Source organism: Arachis duranensis, chromosome 9, assembly GCF_000817695.3.
Source record: "Arachis duranensis cultivar V14167 chromosome 9, aradu.V14167.gnm2.J7QH, whole genome shotgun sequence".
In the NCBI taxonomy this organism is placed as follows: Eukaryota; Viridiplantae; Streptophyta; class Magnoliopsida; order Fabales; family Fabaceae; genus Arachis; species Arachis duranensis.
Window position 1 is genome coordinate 50,767,735 of NC_029780.3, and position 9,697 is coordinate 50,777,431.

Genomic DNA, 9,697 nt, shown 5'->3' on the forward strand with positions numbered 1-9,697 from the left:
ATCTTCGGATACCATCGTTCCCGTCCTAATGGAATCTCGACTTCCACACTTACCTTAGAGGTTCACGTATGGGCACAGATTATGTCCCACTACGTCTTCCCGAGTACTCATGAGTCCTCCTTCACTGCAGACATGGCCATTCTACTATGGTGCATCCTTACAGACCAACCTCTAAATTTACCGAGACATATCCAGAATGCTATGGAACACGTGCAAATCACAGGCAACCTACCTTTCCCCGCTTTGGTCTCTGATCTTATCTCAGCAGCCGGAGTCCCCTACAGAGCTAGAGACACCAAAGTCATACTTCCACGGGATGATCAGTACGTCCCCAACGGGAGATATCTCAGGTCACCACTTGCCACTACTAGCCAATCCACAGAGGATGTTGTAGTTCCTCCACCATCTATTAGTCAGCTGCTGCACCAAATACTGCAGCGGTTAGACCAACAAGAGAAGAAAGCACAGCTCCGAGAGCGCCACAACCACCGCTGTTTCAAATACCTCAAGGAGCTACTCACAGGCAATCACAGACCTGACGATGACCCAGGCACTCCGAACTCCACTTCTTTCACGAGCACAGGGAGCCATGACGGTCTCGACTGTGGAGACACTGCCACCAGCCCACCACTATTCCTGACAGATGGCCCCAAGGACGGTGCAAATCCTTAAGTGTGGGGAGGTCGGTCAGTACCTGACTTCCGGAGGTCATTTCTCTTCCCTAAACACCAATAAATTAGGATATTTAGTTTTTCTCATAGTAATAGATTAGTTGCATGCATGTTCTACTTGATTGAAAAGATAATAAGTTTCTTCTAAGACTCTATTTTTGGAACAAAAATTTCACTAATTTTAATTAATATTTTTATGTTAAATTTGCTTGAAGCTGTATTTGGAACATGGTTTTTTGAGCTAAAGAACACACAACCTGTGAGATTTGAGCCTTATTTCATGGTTACATTATTTAACCATAATTGTTTTATTCTTGTGTGTTTACTTCTCTATGATTGTAATCTATATTTTGCTCCATCCTATATGTCCAATGTTTAATATATTTATATGCTGCATATGATTGAGGCCATTTATTGTTTAGCTCACTTATCCAAATTAAGCCTACCCTTTCAATTACCTTTGTTAGCCACTTTGAGCCTTTAAATCCCATTTGTTCTGTAATTTACCACATTACTAGCCTTAAGCAGACAAAAACAATTATAGATCCCAATTTGAATCTTTGTTTAGCTTAAGATAGAATTGTGAGTGCTAAGTAAGAATGGGAAATTATGGGGACAAAGGATAACAAGGGAGTGTGTCATGATAATATAATGGGAATTTGGACACCTACTCATGTGAAACTATAAGAATAAAAAATCTATGTGCATTGATTAGCTATGTTTATTTTTATGTTTATGTTAAAAAAAGTATTCAATAAATAAATAAGGGGACAAAACTGCCCCAATGCTGAGTTAAGAATTCAAGGATCAATACATGTATGAAAAAAAAAAGTTGATACATGAGTATGGAATGTGAAAGGGAATTCTTGGTAGCTAGGTATGAACTCCAAAGTCATATAAGATATATAGGTTATGTTAAAGTTTGGGTTAATTAAAGATTCAATTTATAAGCTCACTTAACCATATATGTATCCTTACCTTCACCCTGGCCCCATTACAACCTTGAAAAGACCTCATGATGCTACATTGGTATATTAAATGTTGTTGATTGATTAGGAGAAGAACAAAATTTAGGGACCATGATTAGAGAATGATAGAGTGATTACCCTCTATAGTGGAGAGATTAGAGTATACATACATCATCAGTGAAGGTTCAATGCTTAAAATTCTATGTTTTCCGCTTTCATGAGCTACCTTCTTGCATTTTTATCTGTTCTTACTGGATGAGAATTAAATTAGTGGAACTTAATTTGTAATTGTTTGAAGATCTTATTTATTCTTGATCAAGTGGACAAAAATCATATAGTTGCATTCACATATATAGGTTGCATTGCATTGCATGAGTTTTTACATGTTCCTACTCATTTATTCTATCTCCTTCAACTAAGCATGAGGACATGCTAATGTTTAAGTGTGGGGAGGTTGATAAATCACTATTTTACAGTTTACAATGTGTTTAATTGTGTGGTTTTATCATGATCTTTACCCACTTATTCATATAATTAGCATGCATTTATATTTCCTTCCTAAAATTATTACATGATTGAAAACTTACTTCCTGGAGACTTTCTATTAGATATTTTAATTCTCCTTTATTCCATTCGATGCCCTGATCTGTGTGTTAAGTGTTTAAGGCTTTATAGGGCATGAATGAGTGGGAGATTGGAAAGGAAGCTTGCAAAAATGGAAGAAATACAAGAAATTGAGGAGATGATCAGCGAGAAGTGACGCGGCCACATAACTCACGCGACCGCGCAGAAGAGAGGAAATTGCAGCGACGCGGCCGCATGGCTCATGCGACCGCGCGGATCGGAAAAGCATAAGCAACGCGGAGGCATGGACGACGCGCCCGCATGGAAAAGCAAAACGCCGAATGACGCGTCCGCATGAATGACGCGGCTGCGTGACGTGCGCGATCTGCAAAATTTCAGAAGTCGCTGGCAGAGTTTCTGGGCCGGATTTCAACCCAGTTTTCAGCCCGAAATTACAAATTAGAGCCAGGGAACATGCAGAAACAGAGAGAACATTCATTCCGCATAATTTTTTAGTTTTAGATCTGGTTTTTACTCCTCCCTTAGGTTTTACACACTTGAGCATTCACAATTAGGAATTGAAAGATTTTGGCTTTAGCTTTTCAGAAGAGTTTACCTCAGGTACTAGTCATTATATTTTGTTATTTATTTTGTGCTTATTCTTCCAAGTTCTTAATCCCCCTAGAGTTGACATTGGCTTATTTTTACAAGTTATTAATATAGACTATTTTTACTTTTAATTAATCCTTTTCATTATTATTTATCATGTCTCTTTTTAATTCCTTTTCCTATGTTATGAGTTCTACATTCACAATGAGCGAGTAGTTCCCTTACTTGATGGGGAGTTGATTGAATGGAACCCTTGAGTTGGGGTACTTTAAGGAAAAATTGTAATTGGGCTCATTGTTGGAATGCCCTCTAGTCACTGACACAAAACCTTTTCAATGAGCGGATTGGGACTTGTGAATAGAAATAGCATTCAAACTTGTTTGACTCTCTCTTACCTAGTAAGGGATAACTAAACAGAGCAACCTTCAATTATCAATTAATCTTGAGAGTACTTCAACAAGAATAGGGTTTCCAACTAATCTACTCCCAGTCAAGGCTTTTATTTAAAATTAATTAAATTCTCTAATTTAAATTTCTGTCTATTAACTCAACCATTTTTAAAAACACCCGATTGATGAAATAGCACATCTCTCTGCAACTCGTTGGGAGACGACCTGGGACTCATACTCCCAGTATTTTAATTTAAATTTTGTGACAACCCTTCTAAATTGATAAGCGGATTTTCGGTTGGTTAAAGACTGTACTTGGAACGAAATTCTATTAATAATTTCTTAACCCGCCAATTTCTGCCACGTCAATTTTTATCTGAAATTTTTTTTTCAAAAATTATACCTTTTTCAAATATTTTCTTTTTGTTAGTTTTTGTTTTTATTTTCTCCTACTACTATGAACTCTCACCCCTTTGGCTATGAGTCTGGTTACAACTATGTTGCAGGAAGAGGAAGCTATAACAGGAATATGCATCAAGGTCAAAGCAATCAAAGATGGACGGAGCCAAGAGGATCTGATCAACCCTTTAGGCGACAACACCTTCCAAGATATCATGGACGAAGACCATTCTATAATGCATACCAAGATGATAGGTATGGTGGACCTCCTTGTAGTTACCAACAAGCCCCATTATATGCCAATGAACCACCTCCTCAACATAGCTTTGAACCACCACACTCACAAGCCCCTTTCCACCATTCACCTCCATATGACCCTAACCCGTATCTACCATACCAAACACCTTATGAGCCAAATGAACCATACACAGAACCACCACCTCAATATACACCATCTCCTTATCATTATCAAGATGAACCACCTTCCTACCATGAACCCCTTCTCCCAACAAATGAACCATCCGATCCACCCCAAACCTCCATGGAGAAAGCATTTACCGATCTAAACTCTACTATCCAAGCTCTCGCCGCCCGAATCGGACCACCAAATACCTTCAACAATCAACCCTCAAGCTCTAGTGCACTTCCTTTTCAACCACATAATGATCCACCCATCCCATCACCACCATCCATGGAAGAGCACCAACATCCATCAATCCAAGAGCAAGATGATCCCAATGATGCTATTGATATGGAACAAGAGAGAGAGGATCATCTTCGTAAATCCATACTTCATAAGGAGCTAGAGGAGGCACTAAAGGTGAAGGTAGGAGAGACCCTTGAAGATGAAGGAGTAATTGAAGGGAGTTGTCATAGAAAGGTAATCATCAAGGAGGAACAAGAGTCAAGGGATCATTTCCAGGAAACAGTAGATCAATTTCATGCAACCCTTTATCAATTGGAGCAAGCAATAAATCAATTAGCTTCCTGACGTTCAGATAGTCAAGGAACCCCCATGGCTTCATGTGGACAATCTAATGAAGAACGTAGCATGAAGGAGACATTAGAAACTCCGGTGGACAGTAAGGAGCATGAATTTGTACTGGAACAAGTGGAGGAAGCCAGAATTATTGAAGAAGAAGAAGTGGTTGAAGACTTATGAGATGTTGAACCTCCATGGGAAAGTCCATTCATAAAGCCTCCTTCCAAGATGCTTGAAATTAATATTGAGGAGGGTGTACAACCTCCAAGGCATGTCATGGTTAAAGACTTGGAAGAGGTTGATCAAGAGATGGAGACTAAAGAAGCAGAAGCACAGCCTCCCATGCCCTTAGTAAGCAATGAAGAAGAGATTAAATTGGCAGAAAGCTACCAAGAAGAAGAGGTCGATATTGAAGAAGCTTACAAACAGGTGGAAGATGTCAAAGAAGAGCACAAGGGAATGGAGCTTGCAAGTTCATTAGAAACACCTCTCCCAAGGCCATTACCGTCCAAAACGACGTTCAAGTGAGTAAAATTCTTATCCTTGACCATTACTTTCCCACTTGAATATGAGCTACTAGAGACGGATGGTCAACTTAGAGCTCTTTGTGGTATTAAGAGTAAGAGGAAGATGGTCAGTGGTAAGAATTGTCTTGCAAAGTTCATTATGGTTGGAAGTTTTAAGTTTAAACGCAAAGGTTGGTATAGAGCTCAATTGAATAGGTCTAGGAAGTTGTTTGGACGCTTCAGTGGGAATTCTAAAGCTGAACCACCCGGATGTAAAAGCAAGGTTTGGGATCCCGAAATTCATTCCAATAATCAACACTCGTGGGGCCTTGTCACTTGCTTTAGCTTGCTTGAAGGCTTTTTGCGCCTAGTTTGGGATCCCGGAGGCTGTAGGAATTCCAAACACTGGTGGAGATTTTTGGATGAATACAAGCACAAGCCACCATAACAGGGAGCTCACCAGAATGTCCAACTTAAGGACCTTAACTAAAACTGCTAGGTGGGAGACAACCCACCATGGTATGATCGTTCCTTTTCCATTTCAGTCTGTTTTTGAATTTTTATTGAACCTGGAATCATGCATAGCATTCATATTAAACATTGCATTCTACATACTGCATTATATATTAAAAAAAAAAAGAAAAGGGCACGTGATGCGACAGCGTCACCGACATGTCCGCGTCCCCTGTGCCTTAGGAAGAAAAGAGACTTTACAGAGAGTCACGCGAGAGCGTGGCTGGAGGCGTGCCTTTGGCACAAACTAATCCACGCGACCGCATGGATGACGCAATCGCATCATTAATGAAATAGCTTCCCCACGCATCCGCGTCACCCACGCGACCGCGTGGCCCTGTAAATCGACGTCAAAAGGGTGTATGGCCGAAAGTTACGCTGGAGCTGAGCTGAACCTGTGCTAGCCGTACAAGCCCCGCCGCATGAACGCGTGCCTCACGCGTCCGCGCCGTTTTCATAATTTAGCCATCCTCGTGATCGCGTCAACCACGCAACCGCGTCACTTTCAAAAGTGGCAATATGATTTTCGAACAGAGAGTTGTGCGAGCGCGAGGCTGCCCTCACGTCACTAGCACAAACCATGTCACGCGTCTGCGTGACCGACGCTCCCGCGTCACCTCACTTACGTGCTACCCGCACGAACGCGTCACTCACGCGTCCGCGTCACAAGCGGCGCACAACTTATCTTAATCTGCCAAAATATCTTATCTTTTTCTTTCCCTTCCTCCTTCTTCCCTCTTTCTTCTTTCTTCTTTCTTTCTTTTTTTTTATTTTCATGCATTTTCATGTTGGTGTTGGAGCTTTATTTGGATATTACTTTATTATAACTGAGCTTGTGGATATTATAAGGATTGGTTAGACAATTGACATTTTAAATTTGGCTCTCATATATATTTGGATTTATTACTTTCATTCCTCTTTTAACTCACAATACTTGTAATCCACCTGTATTTGAGATTATCATTCACCTTTGTCATCATACAAGTGCTCTTTAATCCATCTTATTTTAACAATTGATGCTTGACATATGCTTCTCATGCCTTTTCCTGCATGCTTTTACACATCTTGCATCTAATTGATTTAATATGCCTTGCTATATTTCCATTGATGTCCTAATTGCATGTAGTCGCGACCATGTATTTAAGACATTATCCCTTACCTTGGCATTGATTGTCACTTAAATCTTCCTCCTCCCGGTTCTAGCTATTTGAATTACATGTCCCTTTCCTTTCTCCCTTTTTCAGGATGGCCACCAAGAAGGGTAGAGAGAAAGCTACTCCCAAACCACCGGCAAGGAAAGGAACAAAAAGAGCACCAGCTGAGGAACCACAACCCCATCCACCTGCACATCTCAGCATGCACCGAGGACGGTGCAATTTTTAAGTGTGGGGAGGTCAATACCGATCTCCATGGGTTAGTTATTTTCTAACTCAACACCAATGTTTAAACTTCTCTGTAGTTAGTTCTTGCATTTGCATGTTTGATTGCATTATAGTTAGCACCACTTGGTTGAAGTAATAAATTTCTGTTAAATTTGTCTGAAGTTGTATTTGGAACATGGTTTTTGAGCCAAAGAACGCACAACCTGTGAGATTTGAGCTTATTTACATGGTTACATTATTTAACCATAAATTTTTATTCTTGTGTGTTTTTTTCTCTATGATTGCAATCTTTTCTTTGTTCTATTCTATATGTCCATTATTTAGTGTATTTACATGCTTGCATATGATTGAGGCCATATTTGATTATTAACTCACTTATTCCCAAAAAGCCTACCCTTTTTATGTCACCCTTGTTAGCCAATTTGAGCTTTTTAATTTCCTTCTGTTTTATAACCACATTACTAGCCTTAAGCAGAAAAACAAATTAAATATCCCAATTGAATCTTTGGTTAGCTTAAGATAGAGGTTGTGCATCAACTAAGTGTGGGGAAACTGTGGGAACATAGGTTAATAAGGGAATGTATCATGTTTCTAATTCTGAATATTGGGAAATTTGGGTATCTACTCATGTAAAATAGAAAATTAAAAATTCCATATGCATTGATATGTTATTTTAGTTTTTATGTCTCAAAAAAAAAAAGAAAAAAATAAAAAAAAGAAAAAAATATATAATATAAATAAATAAATAAGGGGACAAAATTACCCAAATGTTAAGTTAATAAAAGATCAATGCATATGTGACACAAATTAAAAGAAAAGTTGATACATGAGTATGTGATACAAAAGTGGGAATTATGGGTAACTAGGCATAATTTTAGAAGTTATATAGAATGTATGTATGTTAGGTGATAGCCCAGGTTGTTCAAAGATTCAATTTATAGCTCACTTAGCCATACATATACCCTCACCCTTGCCTTGGCCCCATTACAACCTTGAAAAGACCTCATGATGTTTGCATTAGTACATTAAATATTTGTTGATTGGTTAGATGAAGAACAAAGTTTAGAAAGCATAATTATTGAAGAGTATAGTGAAGTACCCTATACACTTGAAAGACTAGAGTGATATACACTACCAGTGAGTATTCAATGCTTGATTCTATGTTCCCTGCTTTCATGAGCTATCTTCTTACAAGTTTACTTGTCTTTCATTGTATAATTTGAATTAGTGGAATTGATTCATATTTGTCTTGAAGAACTTGCTTACTTTTAACCAAGTAGATAGAAACATTTTTGCATTCATATAGATAGGTTGCATTTTATACATTTTACCATTCCTCTTCATTCCTTTATAGCTTCTCTTGAGTTTAGCATGAGGACATGCTAATATTTAAGTGTGGGGAGGTTGATAAACCACTATTTTATGGTTTATCTTGTGCTCAATTGAGTAGTTTTTATCAACTCTTTACCCACTTATTCATATGATTTGCATGGTTTTACAATTCCTTCCTGATTTCGTGCTATGATTAAAAACATGCTTCTTTGACTTTTATTTTCTTTTATTTAAATCCTCTCTTATTACCATTAGATGCCTTGATATGTGTGTTAAGTGATTTCAGAGATTACAGGGCAGGAATGGCTTAGAGAATGGAAAGGAAGCATGCAAAAGTGGAAGGAACACAAGAAGTTGAAGAAATTGCTAAGTTGTCCAGCCTGACCTCTTCGCACTCAAACGGTCATAACTTGAGCTACAGAGGTCCAAATGATGCGGTTCCAGTTGCGTTGGAAAGCTAACATCCGGCGATTTGATTTGATATATAATTTGCCATAGTGGCCATACCGCTAGATGACGCGAATGCGTGATCTACACAGACGCGTCGCAGTGACGAAAAAACCAGCGTAGCTAAATTCGTAAACAGCGATTTCGGGCTATTTCTGACCCAATTTTTGGCCCAGAAAACACATATTAGAGGCTATAAAGTGGGGGAATCCATTAATTCATTATCATACATTCATAATTCACACTTTTCATAATTTAGATGTAGTTTTTAGAGAGAGAGGTTCTCTCCTCTCTCTTAGGATTTAGGATAGGATTAGGATTAGGATTTCAACTTCTTCATCACAGGTTCAATGTTCCTTTAATTTATTTTCTACTTTTATTTATTACTTTAGTTGATTATTTGATGTTGCCAATTTGGCTTATGGATTTCTATGTTCAATCTAACTTTCTATTTAATATAATTCGAGGTATTTCAGATTTATGATTGCTTTCCTTTATATAGATAATTTAGATTTTCTACCTTTTGGCTCTGGTTGATTAATTGGTGAGTCTTGAGTTATCAAAATCATTGTTGACTGAAAATTAGAATTCTTCAAGAATTAATTCAAGTTCCAATAACTCTAGCCTTTCCCAAGGAAAGACTAGGACCTGAGGAATCAAAATTAATTCATCCACTTAACTTACCTTCATAGTTAGAGGTTAACATAGTGGGAGAAAAATTCAATTCTCATCACAATTGATTAGGATAACTAGGATAGGACTTCCAGTTCTCATACCTTGCCAGGAGCTTTATTAGTTATTATTTTAATGACTTGTTATTTTACATTACTTGTTCCTTATTTTAAAAACCCAAAAATATATCTTTTTCCATAACCAATAATAAAACACACCTCCTTGCAATTCCTTGAGAAGACGACCTGAGGTTTGAATACTTC